Genomic DNA, 19,995 nt, shown 5'->3' with positions numbered 1-19,995 from the left:
AAAGCCCTGTCTAGATTCTAGAAGTGGACCAAAAATGTCGCAAAGAGGAAACTACCATCAATACCTCAGTATTAAATGAGATTAGGACATTTTCCTAAAAACGAGGCCTGAGAAAAATTTCCCTTTGTCTCCATAAAAGAAGGTGTCACATTTTGTAGTGGAATGCAAAACAATAAAGATATCAATAATGTTCCCATGGTTATTTGGTATGAATGAACAATCCAACTAAAGTAATTTTTGGAAGTATCAAAAACAATGCATTCTGCTTTGGAAGCTTTTTGGTAATCTGAATGTTTTATAGATAAAATTTAGACCATATGGAAGGTATTCCTTCTCAAACTGTGTTAAGAACATACCCGAAGACATATGAAAGTGCACAGGGGTATTCAAAATCCCACCTTACTCTGTGTTGAGTCATTTTAAACATTAGCTCTATATTAAAAGAAGCATGGCTACACTGGAGTATATGCACAATTAGCATCATCTCCCCTCCCTACAAAATAAGGTGAGAAAAAAACAAGACTTCAAAGACATTTTACACCCTATTGGCAGCAGGTAATTTGGCTTTTCTCTCAGTCTCCCGTGAGTACCCATTTACTCTTGTGACAGTAGTATGACTTCCATGAAAATATTTGTAATTATGATTCAATGAAGGGTATGAGATTATATGTTTGAGTTAATGTTTGTGATGTGCTTCGTGAGGCTAAAAACTTCAGCCTGGCCATACACTCCTTTTTTCCTCTGATCTCCATCATCACCTTAGTAGCAGAATTCCCACTAAAGTTAAACATGAGGAGGCTAGGAGCACCTGGGTGGCATCCAACTTTTGATATTGGCTCAGGTCATGATCTTGGCCTGGCGTGGTCGTGGGGTCAGGGCCCGTGTTGGTCTCCATGCTGAGTGTGGAGCCTGCTAAGGATTCCCTCTCTCTCTCTCTCTCTCTCTCTCTCTCTCTCTCTCTCTCTCTCTCTCAAAATAAATAAACATTTTTTAAAAAATGAGACTAAAGCTAGGTAAAGCTGCAAGGAGGGGCAAGCTTGGAGAGGCAGTGTGTTTAGAGGGAGAGGAACATGGGTCTTAGAGCCAGAAAAAAAGCCTATCTGAAATCCTGCTGATGCCACGTATTTGTCATGCGATTTCAATCAAGTTACTTAACGTCTCTAAACCTTCGTATTCTCGTTCGCAAATAAGAATAAAAATAATATCTATCTCATTGGTCATAATGAGGATTATAGAATACGATACTGCACTGTCCAAGATGGTAGCCACGACCCACTCATGATTATCAACCACTGAAAATATGGCCGGTCCAACTTGAGATGTGCTATAATTGTAAAATACACATTGGATTCCCAAGACTTGGTATGAAAAAAGAATATGAAGCATCATGTTAATAATTTTCTCTGTAGTTTCTATTTCTACATGTTGTAATTATATTTTGGATATAATTGTTTTCATAAATACATTATTAAAATTAATATCACCTATTTCTTTAAAAAATTTTTAATATTCTTATTTGCTTTTCAAATCCATTTGGAAAACTGGTCGGGATTGGTTTCATTATGCCAACCTGAAAAGTGAAAAAAGCTAGGACTCAAAGAAACTAAGACTTGTTCAAAATTCCACAAGTAGGGACAGAACACAGAAACAAAATCTGTTGTTTTTATCACTTAACTGTGTTACCTCTAAAAATCAGCATCACTACGTACTATTAGTAATAACAATGCCAATAACAACGGCTTCATTTACTGAGTGTTATTCATGAGGCTGACACTGTTTTAAGTACTTTAAATGAATTAACTAATCTGATACAACTACTCTTGAGGTAGATGCAATTATGATCCCTGTTTTACAAATGGTGAAGTTAAGGAGCAAAGCAGGCCTGTATGTATTAGCTTCCTGCACTTTGATCTCACCCACAGACTTTGATGTACATAGTGAGTGATTTAAGAGACCTGAAATGTATTTAATCTTTGCTTCTTCTTTTTGTAAAAAAAAATTTAATGTTTATTTATTTTTGAGAGAGACAGAGACAGAGTGCAAGTGGGGGAGGGGCAGAGAGAGAGGGAGACACAGAATCTGAAGCAGGCTCCAGGCTCTGAGCTGGAGCTCTCAGCACGGAGCCCAGGCTCTCAGCACGGAGCCCGATGTGGGGCTCGAACCCACAAACCATGAGACCATGACCTGAGCTGAAGTTGGACACTTAACCGACCTGGCCACCCAAGTACCCCTGATCTTTGCTTCTTAAAATCAGAACATCTCTGCAGCTCTAATGCATGTGCTCAGTTTCATAATACTGGATTGTTAACACTTCTAGTGAGCATCTTCTTATATTTTATGAATGACTTGAAGCTTCAACTCTGTGGTGTGTGTATATCATTGCAGTTCAGAGGGCAAGATCCTGAGTCCACCTCCTAGGTTTAAATTCTGCTGGACCTAAAGCTTTCTAGCTGTGAATTTGGGCAAGTTACTAATCTCTTCAAGTCATAGGTTTTTTTCATCTATAAAATATAAAATGGTAGAAAGTAAAGGAAGGCAGCAAGATAGTCTCTTTCCTATTTCAAAAATTGTCATGTATCCAGTTTTACCAAAGGTTTATTTTCAAAGGTGCCAATGAAGATATAAAAAATAAAGCCATTCTTAAATTTATGATTGTAATGAATTTTTTATTATTTTACATTTTGTATTGTGAAATAAAAATAGGAATATTGAAGAGGATATTATTGTTATATTAATACTATTGGTCAAGCGATGACTAGATAGGTAGTTGGAGAAGGTGTGTGTATGATTGGTGATAGTTATTGTGTTTCCTATTTCTTTTCTTAAATTTTTCTTAAATTTTAATGTTTATTTATCTTTGAGAGAGCAGGAGAGAGAGAGAGAGCATGAGAGGAGGAGAGGGGCAGAGAGAGGGAGGCACAGAATCTGAAGCAGGCTCCAGGCTCTGAGCTGTCTGTACAGAGCCCAATGCGAGGCTTGAATTCATGAACCATAAGATCATGACCTGAGCTGAAGTTGGATGCTTAACCGACTGAGCCACACCCAGGTACCCCTGAGTGTTTCCTATTTCTTAAATTTAAACATAATTGAAAAGACTTTCATACAAATTGTAACTTAGAGGAGATTAAATTATATGTATGTAAAAACTTTAGCATTATTGCCCTATTGTATTATTATTATTATTATTATTATTACTCTTATAGGAAACATTGACACAATTTTTACAGCAGCATCCTTCTTTTTCTCCCCGGAATGTAACTATCTAAGCATGTGAATTGTCTGTATCGATGGAGCTTTGTGTAATAGGTAGGTCTGAGGCAATAAGCTTGCAATTTCTCTAAGGAAATGATACAAGGTTGTAGAAGAAACATAGACGACACTCTCTAAATGTGTGAGGTTTTAAGCATTATCTTGGGCAGCCATGAAATAGATAATCATTCAATTCCATTCGCACTGTATATCCTCCAACCTCCTTTTGTACTCACCGTGTACTTAATCCCTCACACCCTCATGAAAGTAATGAAGAACAAGTATTTTTACTTCATCAAAGAAAACTCCACAAAACTCTTTCACCACTGGTCTCTGTTCATTGAATAAAATAAACACTAACTCTTTCCTTGAGTCATTGCTATAAGTTTTATCTCTTTGGACTTAGTAATTTAACTATCTATGCCTCAACAGCTACTTATGCATATGAGTTGTATATATCAAATCCAGATACTCATCAACCTAGAACTATTAAAATTAGTGAGAGAGTGTGTTTAACATTCAAACTCGCATGATAATACTTCTGTGACCTATTTTTTCTCATTTTTAAGAATGCTAACATCATGTTACTGAATAGTTTATAGATACGCTCATTCAGCAAATGTTTTTGAAGTGTTTACTCTTCATGAAATACGATGATAGACTCTGTTGTTAGAAGGATGTCTAAGAAATGGTTCCTATCCTCAACTAACAACTAGAATGTAGTTTCATTGATGCCAATATTTTTAATCTAGATTAGAGAGAAATGAGTATGTAAGTGCAGCTGGGTGAGGGAGAACCAAGAACAGGGACACAAGGGAAAGATTCACCAAATAGCAATATTTAAACTGCCTCTTCTGTGAAAATCGGCCAGGTAGACAAGGCAGAATAGAGTTGGGGGCATGGGATAGTCAATGGAAAGAAAATTATTCACAGAGGCAAATGCAAACACGGAGAGATAAGAGACAGATTGATTTGTTTGGGACACTGTCAATAGTTAAGTATGCTCAGTATGTTCCAAGTGCACATTACAAGGGAAGAGACTGGGTTGAATGAAGATGGGGCTGAAGCAAAAATTAGGGGTTAGGTCATGGACCAGGCCTGACTTCAGCATTTGTGAAACATGAGGAAAGAATACAAATGAAGATTTACAGATCATATATTAAAAGGTTTACAAGTTGTAAGTCCTGCGTGAAGAGCTGACCCCGTCCAGGCCTTGCCTGGTCCCCGAAAACAGGTCACCATTGGGTAAGAGGTTCTAAAGCAAGACTGAAAAGCAGGGGCTGCAGGAGCAAGGACTACAAGTAGGCATATCTCCTTGGCCCCAAAGACTGCCTTCCTGTGGGAAAGCCAGAGGAGAGTCACAGGATATCCTCTAAAGCTCACGGACATGGGCAGGGGTTCCCCTTGCTTGGGTCTAAGACTGGCAGCCTTATAAGCTATTCATAAGAGCTGGGACTTTTTTTGCAGCCTAAAGAGAGCCATCGAAGCCTTTTCAGTAGTGAATGTCTTAGATAGCCTATTTTTTTTTTTCATTTTTACTATTTGCATAGCTACAAATTAGTGAAGGGCTTAGGCAGGAAAATTTTCTTTCACAGGCACTGAAGTAATGCTATATACATAGTGTAACCTTCTTTGAGAGAACCCATTTATTAAGTTGCTGCACAATACATATAATTAGACTTGGCAACTACATAATTAAAGTATACATTGCTATTTATCACATGTGATGCTTTATTATTTAAAAAACCCTCCACAACCATGCCAAGCCAGGGATTTAATCCTGATAATGTTCACTCAGGGCACTGAGAGTAATGGATTTTCCACAAAGGAGATTTGTAAATGTCCAGGCTGAGCCTCCTGGCCTCCTTAGGAGAGATGGGAGAAAGGAAGGAGGCAGAGTTTGGAAGATGCACACTTGGCAGCTGAATCTAAGTAGCCTGGTTTTCAAACAGCCTAACCCTATTTTTTCCTGCGTTTATTCCTTAAGTACACAGAGACTATTCACAAATCCTCTGGTAATTCTTTGCTCTAAAATTGCTCACCCACACACTGACTCACACTATTTATAAGAATGGTGTTGAAATAGAGTAGAGTTTAGATTTAAAGAAAAGTCAGACACTGTAATGGATGTGATGTGCCACCCAGGTCCCCGCCCCTCTGGAACAGAAACACTTATCTCTCCAAATGGTTGGTGGCTGAATCCATTGGGAATTGTCCTTTTCAGAAGAGAATGACCTTTGCCAGGGTAACACTGCCTTCCCAGGGGCAGTCAACATATAGCTAGTTAATGTAAGTCCCCTTGGAAAAGTCCACCCTCCTTGCCTCAATGCTCTGCAAATATGCAGGGCCTTCTAGGCCACAGAGCTAACTAATGCTCACTCCCTCCCTTTGCTGGAACTTGCTGCCATCATTTCTCCACAGGTGTTGAGTCTAAGAATTCCCCATTAAATGCCCTGAGCATGAATTTCCATCTCCAAATCTCCTTTCTGTAGAACATAACCAGAAACATATACTGAATCCATTAGCTCTTAAAACTGTTATCTCAAAGGATGGGGGAAAAAAATCTCATTTTAATGATCCCATGTGGGACGCCTGAGCGGCTCAGTTGGTTAAGCATCTAACTCTTGATTTTGGCTCAGGTCACAATCTCAGGATCATGGGATCAAGTACTGGATCAATCTCTGCGCTGGGCGTGGAGCATGCTTGAGAGTCTCTCCCAGGCCTTCCCTTAGCCCCTCCCCCACTTTTGCACCCACGAGCACTCTCTGGGGGAGGGTGTAAGTAAAGGTCACATGTGAAGCCAATGCCCCACCTTTTCCTTACACTGTAATTCTGGAAAGAAATTATGTTAATATTATAAAGGTAAAATATTTTTTTTAAGATTTTTCCCTGATGCCACAAGTCAAAAAGAGGTGTTCTCCACCCCCTTTCTTAGAGCATGTCCTTGAGAAACCTAGTATTTGTAAATTCTTTCTGTGTCCATTTGATTTGTCCATAAACGTTTTTAAGGGATAAGTAAACTAGTCTTAGAGTCTAGGAAAGTTCTCCTTAAAGGCCTAGGGTCTCTCTCTCTCTTTGAAATGTAAACATAAGGGAAGCTGGAGCCCTTATCTTCTTGCCAACAGAATCTTAGCCTCAAGGCCTTCTCCAAGCTGTAACCACCTGCTTGTCAAAGAGATACAGAAATTTTATTACCTCTTCAGTTGAAAGCAGTTAGCTAGCCCAGATGGCTACCCCAATCAACCAGGTGAATTGGAGATGAACTGTGAAAGAATGTGCAGCCAGAAGTTCTGTCACGTCTTATTCCAAGAAGACAAATGAATCTTGAGAACACGTGCATAATGGATCATGTCTGTGTGGTAGCATAGCAAGGATGGGATTGTCCTGTCTTTATAATGTCATTAGCGGATTACCTGTGATGTATATCTCAGTCTGATTTGATTGTTTTCTTTCTCAGCCACAGTTGAGGAAAGGATTTTCTAGGCTAACAGGGGATTTTATTATTAAGTTTTCTTCAACACACTGAGCAGGTTCTGCTATAGGTAAAAATATAAAATAAAACTATGGTATCATCAGTGCTAACTGTGCTGATGCCTGTGGCTGTCCTGTCAGATGATCATTCCTGGGGTTATAGTTGTACTTACTACTAGATGAGTCTTCTGAGTGGAAAGAGAAAGTTGGCTGGACTCAAGTCTCTGGAATCCTCATTTGTCCAAAGGGGCTCTGGGCAAAAATCATATGTTATAAACACTACAGAGTTTGAAACCCCCACCCCATGTGGGCCCTGGATATTAATGTGCTGGCTCAGTACACATATGTTAAGAATATTCTTCTCACCTGGAGCCGAATGGCCAGGTCCAAACCCAGTCTTCTTTGGCCCACATCCCCCAGGACAGTGGTTGTGAATCCTATGGGCAATGCCATTAATTCTTGGAAACTCTGATGACAGCTCTTAGCATCCTATTCAGAAAAGTACACATATATATTAAAGTCAAATTTTTGCATGCAAACTTAGGAAAGTTCTGAAATTCCTGGGCCTCTTCCCTCTGGTAATCATGAGAATTAAATATTCCCCAATACTGTATAATTTTTACCCGGTAGATATTCAGTAAATATTATCTGGGCAAATCCTAGTCTTCCTTGGAGAAATGACTGACGTCTGTGATTAAAATCACAAACTAAGGTGGTTTTTTTTTTTCTTGTTTTCCTATGAAGAACTGACTTACCAAAATAAAAGGGTCCTTCACTAACCTTGAATTTCAATTTCACTTCACTGTGCTTCTAGCAAGAGCCCTTTTTATATATAGCATTATGCTAAATGGATGGACATAATGTAGTCAAGAACACAGACTCTGGATTCAGATGACTTGGGTTTCAAATATAAACCTCTGTGCCTCTGTTCCTCATAAAAAGAAGATAATAACAATATCTAGCTCATTTGTTTTTGGTGACAGTTTAACAAGATATTTCATGTACTATATTTGCTCAATGTTTGCCATAGTAAATGTCCAATAAATGCTAGCTGTAATGACTATGAGAAGAAAGTTTATGTTTACCTGATGCTATTGAAGGATGCATCTGGAAATAATCCACTGTTGGCAAAGTTAAGTACAGACATTTATACTAGTCCTTGTAAACTAAATTTTTAAATAAAATATCTTAGAGACATATGCAGACCTTTTCTCTTTGATGCTACATAATTAAAATTAGTGGATCAAGGAGAAGAGAAAAAACAGTAATGGTAGCCGGATTCACATAGATGGGTGAAATCAAATATGGGCTGAGAAACAACCCCACATTTGAAGTGTTAGCATTTGGAGTAAAATTTTACAAGTTTTAATAGGACACACACAAAATTATCTCCCTTTTAAATAGAGTACGTTTTCTACTTAAGATAGATCTATCACACTATGAGATAGATCACATTTTTCACATAAACTTAAATTTGATGAATGGGACAAGAAAAAAGAGCCTTGATAATAAAATTGTGAATGATGTTAGAAAATTTAAATAACATAATTTGAGAGTAATTGGAGAACAAAGCTCATGTTGACACTTACTCTGCTCTGTCTTCCTCATCCCCTGCAAAAATGATTTAGATTATTGGTTTTTCTGGTGGAAAATTATGTTTTGCGAAAATGTAATCACTTCACATTTGAATAGCTATTATTTCTCTTTTAACACAATTGTACTGAATGTAAAAAATCCATATCACTCAGCCCACTATTTGTGAACTTCTTGAAAATGCATATAATGAATTGATACAGTTCCAGGTTTTTATTTTGACATTTAGTTAGGCAGCAAGAGAGCAAAAACTTATTTTTTCTACTTCATTTCCATTGCAGGTCCCAAAAGGGATGTACCAAATTGTCTTTCACTTGCAGAATATCCTACGGGGTTCATAGATACAAATCCTGCCCACCACTAATAATAATAACTTTTCACAGACAAAAGAGTCAAGGTCAATTTGCTACAGGAGAATCTCAATTTTGTACTTCTTTCTTCTGCTCCTGTAAATCCAGTCTTTTGAACTGACCATCTGGAAGAGTCATTCTCTTTGTGCTTTTATTTGAGCTGAAGATGAAAGTTTAGCGACCTTGATTTCATGTAATGATGGAGGAAAGTAAACTATTTCCTTTCCTCAAAAGTATTGGCAGCATCCACATAGCCACCATTTTGTGTTGTTGCTTTTATGGTTTTCACAGATTATTTGTAATTATTTCATATTAGTTGCATCTTACCCTGGATTCCTAATTCATCATCATGTAGCAAAGAATTGGCTTCGGCAAAGAGAAATCAGTCTGACCTTTGTCCTCAGCTTCTGGAAGGTAACTGATATCAGATATGACAGGAATGTCTTAGTTTAGTGTGGGGGCTTCTCACACTAGATCTTTGAGTGGGGCTGGCCACATCCCATAATCATAGAATGGGTACTGACCAAGAAACACCGTCTGTGTGACTTAAGGTGGAGGCGTTGGGCCATGCAGTATCATTTGAGCTGGATGCTGAGATCAAGCATTTGGGCAATCAGTTGATCAATGATGCTTACCAAATAAGTCCCCCCAAAACTCTGGACACTGATGTTCAGATGAGCTTCCTGTGGCATTATTGCTTATATATCATCACAGATCAATGCCAGGAGGTTAACACATTCCAAAGACAACAAAAGCTTGTGTTTGTAACCTCTACAGACCCTGCTTTATGTATCTTTTCCTTTGGCTTATTTTGATACATTTCCTTGCCCTATAACAAACGATAACTACCAGGAAAACAGCTTTCGCCATCAGTTCTGTGAGACTGTCTAGTGAATTACTAAATGCAAGCTTAGTTCTGGAAACCCTGAATTTACAGTTGGTATCAGAAGCGAGGATAGTCTTGGGGACTAACTCCGAGAAGGCATTTGGTTATATGTATAGTAATATCCTTACTTATTTTTTCAGTTTTGAACATTTAGGTTGTTCCTATTATCTGTTATTAGGCGTAATCCTGACATGAATCTTTCAGTACACATAATCTGTCTCTTCTTGGCTATAAATATGTATCTCTCTTATTTCTCCTGAAACTAATTCTCACATGAAAATTTTTCTTATTGTAACACCAAGTTTTCTCACAAACTTTCAGTTGTTTTTCTGTGACTTTTTTGTCATGTGTTTTTATATATCTTTGGTCTGATTCAGTTGTTGTTTGCCCTTTTTTAAAAACTTTATTGAAATATGTTATAACCCATAAAGTTTGGGCATTTAAAATCTACATGCCAATGGTTTTTAGTATATTTACAGAGTTATGCTTTTGTATCAGAAGAGTTTCTAGTAATGTAAAATGGGGACAAAATTTCATCATTTAATTTGAATGAGTCTTAGATACCCAAAGCGGTAAAGTATAGCATTCACCCTTCTCTGGCCACGCAGCATTACGAAATGTGTTTCTTCTATTCTTTTCATAAGTGCTTTGATTGTATTGAAGACTGTATCTCCTCTGCCTGGAATTTTTGGCTCCTATCTTATAATTAGATCATCTAACTCATAGCTTTTTGACTCCCATTCTTATTGAGACCATCTACAGCCTAGCAATGAGCACTTTCCCTACGAAAAGGCACTGGAACTCATGACGAATTGACTTATAAACAACTCTTGATAAACCTTTTATTTGAGATGTGTTTTTTGAGGCTTGCAACAACTGCCTGCTGGCTGTGCCCTACTCAGTAGTTCTTCCCAGACACCTATGGAGCATCTTCTCCAGGAGCCTCTTTCCATTTTTCTAACTTGCATTTCCTTCTAGTTTGCTGAGAGGGTTGCCGTCGGTTGATGAAATTACAAACACCAAACCTTTAAGTTCCTTTGCCTACAGGTACTTTGATGGATTGCTCCAAGACGCAGAAGAAGAGCTACGGCACTATTAGAAATTGGTCTGGCATTGCAGCACGTTTCCTAAACTAGAAAAACGACACCATGGATTTTCTGAAATGCCCTCAAGTTTGTACTCGACCTGTGTTTTCTAGAAGGTGATTCTTTTCTTTAAGAAATATTTTCTTCCTATGCAGTGGAAAAAGAACCAGCAATTTCTCATAAATATATCATAAGCTGCAATATAATTTACGGCAAAAGTTATCCCTTCCTTTAATCTCCACTGGCTCTATTCTGACCTAGACACTATTTCCAATCCTCTTAGTCACTGATTTAGACTTGTAGTTCCTGAATTCAGTGTCTCTGTTCAAAATCATGCACACTGTTGCCATATCAAATTTTCATACCACTATTACCATGCTTTTCCTGACTCAAAAATCTTTATCGGCTCCCCATTTCCTTTAGGATAAAAGTAAAATAACTTAGGCAATACTTAATGGGAGAGTAATTTGTAGAGACACGAGTTTGGATCCCTACCTTGTTACTTTGCAATTTTGTGATTTAAAGACTATTGGAAGTCAGTTCCTTTGTTGATAAAGTTGACTATCCCTTCAAAGATACTGAGAAAGTTTATTTAGTATGCGCCCAGGTCCTGGGAACCAGTAGGTGCAAAAAAAATGTTGCCTGCATTTCCTTAGCTTTATTTTCTTTTTTTCTTTTTTTTTTTTTAATTTTTTTTAACGTTTATTTATTTTGAGACAGGGAAAGACAGAGCATGAACGGGTGAGGGCCAGAGAGAGAGGGAGACACAGAACCAGAAGCAGGCTCCAGGCTCTGAGCCATCAGCCCAGAGCCCGATGCGGGGCTCGAACTCACTGAACGTGAGATCGTGACCTGAGCTGAAGTCGGAAGCTTAACCGACTGAGCCACCCAGGCGTCCCTCCTTAGCTTTATTTTCAAGCCTTTCCTCTACCTTGCCTCATCTTCAAATATATATTTGTATATAATTTGCTGAAAAACCTACTGTGCCTTATGTATACTATCAATGTCTGTGACATACAAAAGTGTCCTCAAAGAGTTCAGTGTAAAGAACATAAGAACAGAGCAATGGAAACTTACATAAGGTGATGTGGATGGGTTTATGAAATATATAGCTGTTTGAGTCAACAAGGCTTGGTGATTAAGTGAAGGTATGAAGACAGATAAAGGAGACAACGGAGTAAAGGAAAATCCCAGGGTTTATAAAACAAATTAGTGGTTAGATGGCAACTTTTTTTTTCATAATATCTTCCTTTTTCTGTTACATGACCCTTTCCCTTGAATGGATTAGAAGTTTCTTAACCTCACAATGCCATGGTATAGAATTACTTAAATCAGCCAAAGTGCTCTGGATATAAAACAGACACTCAATGAATGATTAATGGAGTAAATGTTTGTAGAGAAGAAGCAGTTTGGGGGTGACTGGAGTCTGCCAAGGATCAATGACTTTCTTTGCTATTAACTAACCAATTCAATCACATTAAATGATGCCAAGACTTAAGTACTCACTTCTATGGTGAACAGAGTTACTTTTAACAAACTTTGAAAGATTCACACGTTAAAAAAGAAAGAAAGAAAGAAAGAAAGAAAGAAAGAAAGAAAGAAAGAAAGAAGAAAGAAGAAAGAAAGAAGAGAAGAAGAAGAAGAAGAAAAGAAGAAAGATTCACACATCTTATGTTACTCATTTTAATTTCATCTCCTGGAGTTCTTAAAAAGCAAGAAATGGCTGACTTGGGTATTTTTTATTTTTCTTAATAGTGGCAAACTGAAAAAACAATCATAATGTATGCAAGTATGAGGAAAAGAAAAATCCAAGAAACAGTTTATATAAAGGAAAGTCATATTCTAAGTTTACTAACATTGTTTAATAAACTGTAAATAAATGGCTGTTTAACAAAGCATTTTAATTCATATATATAAATGTATGCACATACCCACATAAAATAAATACACATGTATTACTTAACTTAGTAATTAGTTTTTACTTGTATATTAATACAGTATAGTATTTAAGCTGCTAATTAAGTTACAAAATTATGTGATTTATCTGAGGTTTGAAGGAGGTTTTTAAAAATCAAGTACTAGAATTATTTTGTTTTCTGTAACATGTTACTCTAAGAGAAGCCAAAAGATTAGAAATATAGGTATATTAATTCTTTTTTTTTCAAGCATATGTACTTAAAAAATTTTAATTCCAGTGTAACTAATACACAGTTATATTAGCTTCAGGTGTGCAACACAGTGATTCGGCAGCTCCATATCTCACTCCGTGCTCATCAAAATAAATGTGCTCTTAATCCCCTTCACCTGTTTTACGCATTCTCCCACCTACCTCCCCTGTGTTAACCGTATTTGTTCTCTATAGTTAAGAGTCTGTTTCTTGGTTGTCTCTTTTTTTCCTTTGCTTCTTTGTTTTGTCTCTTAAATTCCATATGCGAGTGAAATCATATGGTATTTGTCTTTCTCCGGCGGACTTATTTTGCTTAGCATTATACTCTTTTGACCCATACACATTGTTCCAAATGGAAAGATTTCATTCTTTTTTTTGTGGCTGGGTGGGTATATTAATTATTGATAGAAATTTGTAACAGGCTTTTAAGAAAAATATGGAGCTGATGAAGGAGTTTAGAATAGCCTTTGGTTTCCCTTCAGAGGCAGAATGTTGGGTAGAGATGAACATGGCAGTGACTAGGAGGGTATTTCAGTCATCACAATAAACTTTACCTTCTGAAGGAACACAAATACAATCTAATTACTGCTTATAGTGTAGGGTGATGGACATGCAAGCAGGTGATTCTAAGATGCGATCACGCTGACCCCAGGCCAACAGAAGACATCAGTCTCGCGTGGAGTTCTTTTTTCTGCTGAGTCAAGACCTGGTCTCACCATTTTTCTCAACACTGTGGCGCAAGCTGTCATTCTGCATCATTTGGAGCTGGCATGTGAACTGAGGTTATATGCAATTAACAAGAGCTTCTGACTGCATGAATGAAGGGAGTTGGGGAAGCATAGATCCTCTCTCTGATCTTACTGAAGCAACCTATTTCAAACCAAGAGATTTTGACAATGCTAGCTGAGTGAATAACAGAAGCCAGAGACACATATGACAGCATAAATGCAAGCACCTTGTGGACAATCCTCAGTAAATGGAGTAAATCCTTTAATAAATGCCAGTTTCCTGCTAAGCAAGTTGGGGCACAGATGGTTTCATGAGAAGTTACTCACTATATTTTCAGTGGGGCATCTATTATCTTACATTACCCAACATCCTCATTTTTTTTCCCTCTGTCTCAGAAGCTATGCCAAGCCATTGGCAATGTTTTCCCTCCATTTAGCATTTCTGTCTTTGGCACACAGATTCCAAATTTCCTTCACAGATTTTCTTAACAGTACAGTATCTGGAATTCATTTTTGCAGATACATTAAAGAAAGGCAGATACCTCACTGAGTCAGGGCTGAGAGCGCCCACTGACTCCATTTCTTGTCTACTATGCAGTGACCCACAGGGCTCAGGACACATTGGAGCTCAAAGATGTCCCCAGAGAGGAGAGCTCCTGCCAGTGCGTAGGTGTCCTCCTCGCCCATATATTTATTGTCATAGGAAATACAGTTTTTCAACCACAAGAGTTTTTTTGCAGTAATTGCCTCTTCCCTAGGCATAGTGCCAGGGGATGAAGAATTTAGGGGATTCTAGGAGTGAGAGGCAGAATTGTTAGGGCAATGACTCTAGGGTGTGAAGGAACAGAAGAGAATAGCACCTGGCTCTTACTAGGTTTCCCATGATTTTTATTGTATATGTGAATGAAAACATAGTTGCAGCCTGAACTCAAAAGTCTTGTCTTGGGGTACCTGGGAGGCTCAGTCAGCTGAACTTCCAACTCTTGATTTTGGCTCAAGTCATGATCTCACTGCTCATGGGTTCAAGCCCTGCATTGGGCTCTGCTCTGCAGTGTGGAGCCTGATTAGGATTCTTTCTGCCTCCCTCTCTCTCTGCTCCTCCCACACATGGACGCTCTCTCTCTCTCTCTCTCTCTCTCTCTCTCTCTCTGTGTCTCTCTCTCACTCTCTCAAAATAAATAATAAATAAACTTAAAAAAAAAAGTCTTGTCTTCCCTGATGGCTGGAAACCAGATCACCTCTCCAGTCCAGAGGATGCAGGAAAGGAGAAACTATATTTTGATGTTAATCTTAATATATAGAATTCTCTTAGTGATGTAGCTGAAATTTGTCTTACTTTCTATTTTAAATATAGTAATACAAGGATTTTTTTTGTTTTAATTTTTAAAAGTGGGAAAATCATCTAATTTAGGTGTTCTGCCAATGTTGTTTATAGTTCATTCTCACTGGGATCATCTAGAGAGATTTTTCATAATCCCATTCCTGGATCCCACCCGCTATGTATTCAGATTCATTAGATTATAATTGGGACAAGTGACCTGTATTCTTCAAATACTTACTAGTTAATTCTGATGTGCCTCTTTTAGCTCAACTTCCCATCCTATTCATCGGTATCTTAAAGAGGTTGTTTGCCATCATGTGCTTGATTCTTAGGCCAGAAGGATTTACTCCCCTGCAAAATAATCTATTTTGTAAATCAAAATAATTGTTTTACTAGCTCCAGATAGTCAGCATGAATGCATGCTGGCAGAGGGCAAGAATATTTGTGAGTTAAACTGTTCCAAACACAATATAAAATGTTAAACATGTTTGAAACATCATCTTTAGCAGAATTAAGGAGGATGTAGACTCCATCATGCAACAGGTGTTTCTGTCCATTTTACTGAGCACTCCTATACTAAATGTGAAAGTGGGCTCTTTACATTCATTTTTCAGGGACTCTTGTGGAACTAAATGAAGACCACACAAATGAAAACAGAGGCTATATATTCAGAGCCTCAGAGCCTTGTTATTAGCAAGCCATGTTAACTGCATTTGGCAGAAACTCAAAGGTAAGCAGAAGAATGAAAAAGCTATTTTACATTTTTTTAAAAAGTGGGGGGGTTCTGTTATGCTCTGGAGGTCATTGGCCTGGGGGGAGCAGGAAGTGATTGTTTTAAGGAGTGTATTTGGCTTTCTGTGGTTGATTCTCAGTTGGAAACAGGGGCAAAAAACAGGAAAACTGGCAAGTCCTGATCATCCTGGGCTGGTTGCTACAGAGGTTGTTGGTCAGAGACCTATTATCACAGGGGGTCTGGTCATTGTCCATTTGTATAGATAGTCTTCCAATCTTTACCACTAACTGTTAGGTATGCTTTATGGCACAGAAACAGAGACATAGAAAAGTTAAACCACTTTCCCAAGTTTATAAGTTTAGGTAAACTGGAGGAGCTGAGATTTGAAATATGGTCTATCTGAATTAAAGTACTTGCTTTCACCCACTACCTTTACCTGTTTCACACTAAGAAATAATTAAGGTTTAAAAAATAATCATGCATTATATTTGGATCTATCTATGTCCAAGGATCTTGCTTTTGTTTTCATCTTTCAAAGCCCTGTGTTCATTCCAGTGTGTCTTATGGTTATGTAAGATCTCAAGTACAGGTCTCAAGTACAAAAAAATTCAAGATATGGAAAATGATAAATATCTTTAAAAGCTTATGCATTCAGAAAAGGACTTTTTAAAGATGTTTAAAAGTCCATCTTTTTCAGAATTAAAAGTTTATTTTTAAAATCTTCTTAATTATGTGTTATTTTGTCTGGGATTCAGTTTGTCTAACTACAAAAAAGTCTGTATATTTTGAATAGGCAGGCAGTTTTCTCTTTGAAAGATTACACAGCACACCAGAGAGAAGTAGCCCTACTGGAAGGATTCAAAAGAGCTAGAGTGAGGAAAAGACACCCTCCCCTTTTCTGCTACATATTCTCAGTGTCACCTTAGAAGACTCTTCATTTTTCTTTCTTTCATAAACAGAAAAGAAAAATACTTATAGTCACTCATAAAAGTGTCAATTTCCTCACATCATTTAATTGTTAGCTCCTAAAAGCAGTCACAATTATTTTATAGAACTATCTGAATTCCTTCTATATTTGTAAATGTCAGTTTTTTTGTGGGCAAAGTAGAAATGCTAAGAAAAGTAAGAATTCTGGTTCAACTCATAAGGTCTTAATGATTTTGGCAACTCAAAACTATTATTCTGGTGATTGGAAATTTTCAGTCATTTAAAAATATTTATCCTTTTGGTAATGCTATAAACGAGATTTCAAGACCATAAACTATTAAGTAAAATGAACATAATTCTAAATCAGACATATGCAATTGATTTTCTTTCATGTAGATGGGTATCCTTTTGTTAGGCTTATAAGGTAAAATGGACCATAGTACCTAAATACGTTGATATAAAAAAGAACTTCAAGAACATTATTTTTCTTTCATGCATTTCTATGCTCTTATTGAAGAAATATAAGCCTTAGGTGAAATTATGTTTTTAAAATTATATTTTCCTGCAAAACGCTTATCAGTTTGAGGTACTTTTAGATGTTTGTCTTAGGCCCTACCCATGAAATAAATACTTCTCCTCATCTGACTATTAAAATTAATTTTATAACCTGTCAAAGAGCTTATTTGGATCTAGAGAACAACTTTCATCAACTCCTCTAGTAGCAATGAGACGTTTTACTTGGAAGTATATAGAGGTGGTTAAATATCTAGTCTTTCTAATTTCAAACTCTCTCCATTTTAAAAAGAGAGTGAAAGAACAAAGTTCCACAATATTAAAATGAACTGAAGTAAAATACTTAATTAGTCAGGATGTAAAATACATTATACTGTAAAGTTTTTTGAGCTGAAAAATGAGTAACTCACATAAGTAATAGATTAACAATGTCAACTATTATGATTATTATTATTATTACAGTTAGATTATAATGATTATAATAATAGAGGCTGAGTCATATGCACTACCTATGGTCAATTCTCATTGAAGAATAAACTTGAAAAGTTTGATTTACTCCAAAGAATAGCGTAAGTCACCCCCTGTATATTGAAACTAATTTATCTTAATATTTGGGACAAAAGTTGATCTCTTCATATACTAATTTTAGAAAAATATGAGGCAAATTTAAAAATCAAAGAAGGCTTTTGTTGATTGTACATGGGATTAGATTTTCAACTCAATAGACTAGATGCTTATCTTCCGCTTAGGACATAGCTTTCAGCATATGAGTTGGGTATGTGTGGAGAGTTAGAAGGAAGGGAATTGGAATTTGGGAAGAAAAGAGGGGAAAAGATGAGGATGACATAGCAGGAGTGTGTATTTTTGAAATGCACTCAAAAAAAGGGAAAGTTCAAGAAGGTAATTTTGCACTGAAGTAAGGGACCGACTAGTATTTATGTAAGAGGAGCGGGTGAAAAGGGGCAAGACAGTACTGCTACTGGTTTTGTGTCCTTACGAAGTCATCATGGGTTGATTTCTGCAATCTTGTCCAAAACACACAGAGGCTGAGACAGCCTCCAGACCCAAGAGAGAATCCATTCTCCATGAAAATGTGGATTACTAAGAGAAAGGATTTCTAAAGGCAGCTATGCAATAAAAGCCTCTCCCTAAGGATGATTCAAAAAATGTGGTATTTATTCTGAACTTAGCACACACAGGACACTATGAAATATGTAGTAGAAATAGATATTATCAGGGCACAGTTACACAGTTACTAAGCCTGTGTCAAGTATTATTGTTTGCTAATTACTGGCTTTGATACAGAGAAGATTTAAATCAAGAAGTGTTTTGAGAACAAGTCATTAGAATTAATTAGGTTCAGTTGGGTCATGATCCCTATGGAAGAAAGCACTGAGCATCAGATAACTAGTTCTGAATGCCTCCTCTATTATTTATTAACTTGGGCAAGACATGTAGCATTTTTGATCCCCAGAGTTCTGATAAAAGCATATCTGGGCATATACCACTCACTTTAGTGTGCTGACTTGAAAGTCCTCAGCCTTTTGCCTGGAAACATGTGCCTAGCATGGTGTCTAGTATCAACAAATATTATTTTTTCCTTTTTCATGGAAATTGGATATTGTGTTGGGTCTTCCATAAAGGATATAATTTTGAAAGGGGGCAGTATTGAAAAGGAAAAAAAAATGGTTTATTGAGCCACTTTAGGTTTACAATCTGAGTTTAAATTAATAGACAATTGAGTTTCTGCTTTTTCTGGCTGGTATTTATTCATCTAAGAAAACACCTGCACAAAGGCTGGCAAGGTTGGATGAATACTCTTTTTTTTTATAGATTTTCTGTCACAGTCATCTTTATCTGGACCAGGATCTCAATTTTGTAGGTAACATAAGTTTAAAGGTGAATTTCAGAAAAGTGTAATAGTATTAGAATGATTATCCTGTACAAAAGAAAAAAGTTCTGGAAGTTAAAAATGCATACTTTTAAATATTAAGTACAAATTGTGATAATTTTTAGTGTTACATGCTTAAATTTAACTTAATCCAGCCCTTTATCTAGTTTAAACCCAATATTTTTCCAAAATATTTACTTTGCATTTCAAAAATTTAGAAAAAGAAAAAAGAGCTATACCACTTTATATGATTTCTGATAGCTTTAAAATTTTTTTTTCATTTATTTATTTTTGAGAGACCGAGAGAGGCAGAGCACAAGTGGGGGAGGGGCAGGGAGAGAGAAGAAGACACAGAATCTGAAACAGGCTCCAGGCTCCTAGCTGTCAGCACAGAGCCTGACACGGGGCATACACCCATGAACCTTGAGATCACGACCTGAGCCAAAGTCGGACGCCTAACCAACTGAGCCACCCAGGCGCCCCTGATTTCTGATAGTTTCGATGATTCTTAAATTTTATGGAATTTACTGAAATGCAGATATCAGCCATTCTCCAAAGGATAAAGTGAACATTAAATATGGAAAGAGGAGAGAAAATTAGTTTGACACAATTCTCTCTAAAGCAACTCATGCAGTAATTAATAACATAAATTATGTAAGCAATTCTGCAAAGCAAATATTAAAAACACTGAACTTTTATAACTTGGCTCAGCAAAGATTATTGAGCATGTTAGAAAGAGTCCAGATTTATTATTATTTTTAAAAAGTTTTTATTCATTTATTTTGAGAAAGAAAGAAAGCACACGAACATGCCTGAGCAAAAGCAAGCAGAGTAGGGGCAGAGAGGGAGAGAGAGAGAGAGAGAGAGAGAGAGAGAGAGGAAGAGAGAATCCCAAGCAGGCTCTGCACTGATGGCACAGAGCCCGATGGGGGGTTCAAACTCATAAACTATGAGATCATGACCCGAGTTGAAATCAAGAGTTGGCTGCTTAACTGACTGAGCCACCCAGGCGCCCCAGAAAGAGTACAGGTTTATTAATAGAGCACAAGAATTTATAACTCAGCCATATAACCACTAATAA

At 37.1% G+C, this 19,995-nt stretch overlaps 1 long non-coding RNA gene across 2 annotated transcripts in view; it reads right to left on the bottom strand.

Annotated features, from left to right (window-relative positions):
- The window catches only part of LOC131487612 (uncharacterized), a 221,542-nt gene that overhangs the window by 107,465 nt on the left and 94,082 nt on the right, over positions 1–19,995 (bottom strand). For both annotated transcript variants that reach the window (XR_009249848.1, XR_009249847.1), the window contains exons 3-4: positions 7,087–7,209; positions 6,894–6,972 (exon numbers count right to left, since the gene is read on the bottom strand). This is a non-coding gene — a long non-coding RNA (uncharacterized LOC131487612). The remainder of the gene's footprint in view (positions 1–6,893; positions 6,973–7,086; positions 7,210–19,995) is intronic.

This window comes from Neofelis nebulosa, chromosome 10, assembly GCF_028018385.1.
Source record: "Neofelis nebulosa isolate mNeoNeb1 chromosome 10, mNeoNeb1.pri, whole genome shotgun sequence".
Taxonomy (NCBI): Eukaryota; Metazoa; Chordata; class Mammalia; order Carnivora; family Felidae; genus Neofelis; species Neofelis nebulosa.
Note: the sequence above shows the minus strand (reverse complement) of the source record. Positions and strands in the feature narration are given on the sequence as shown.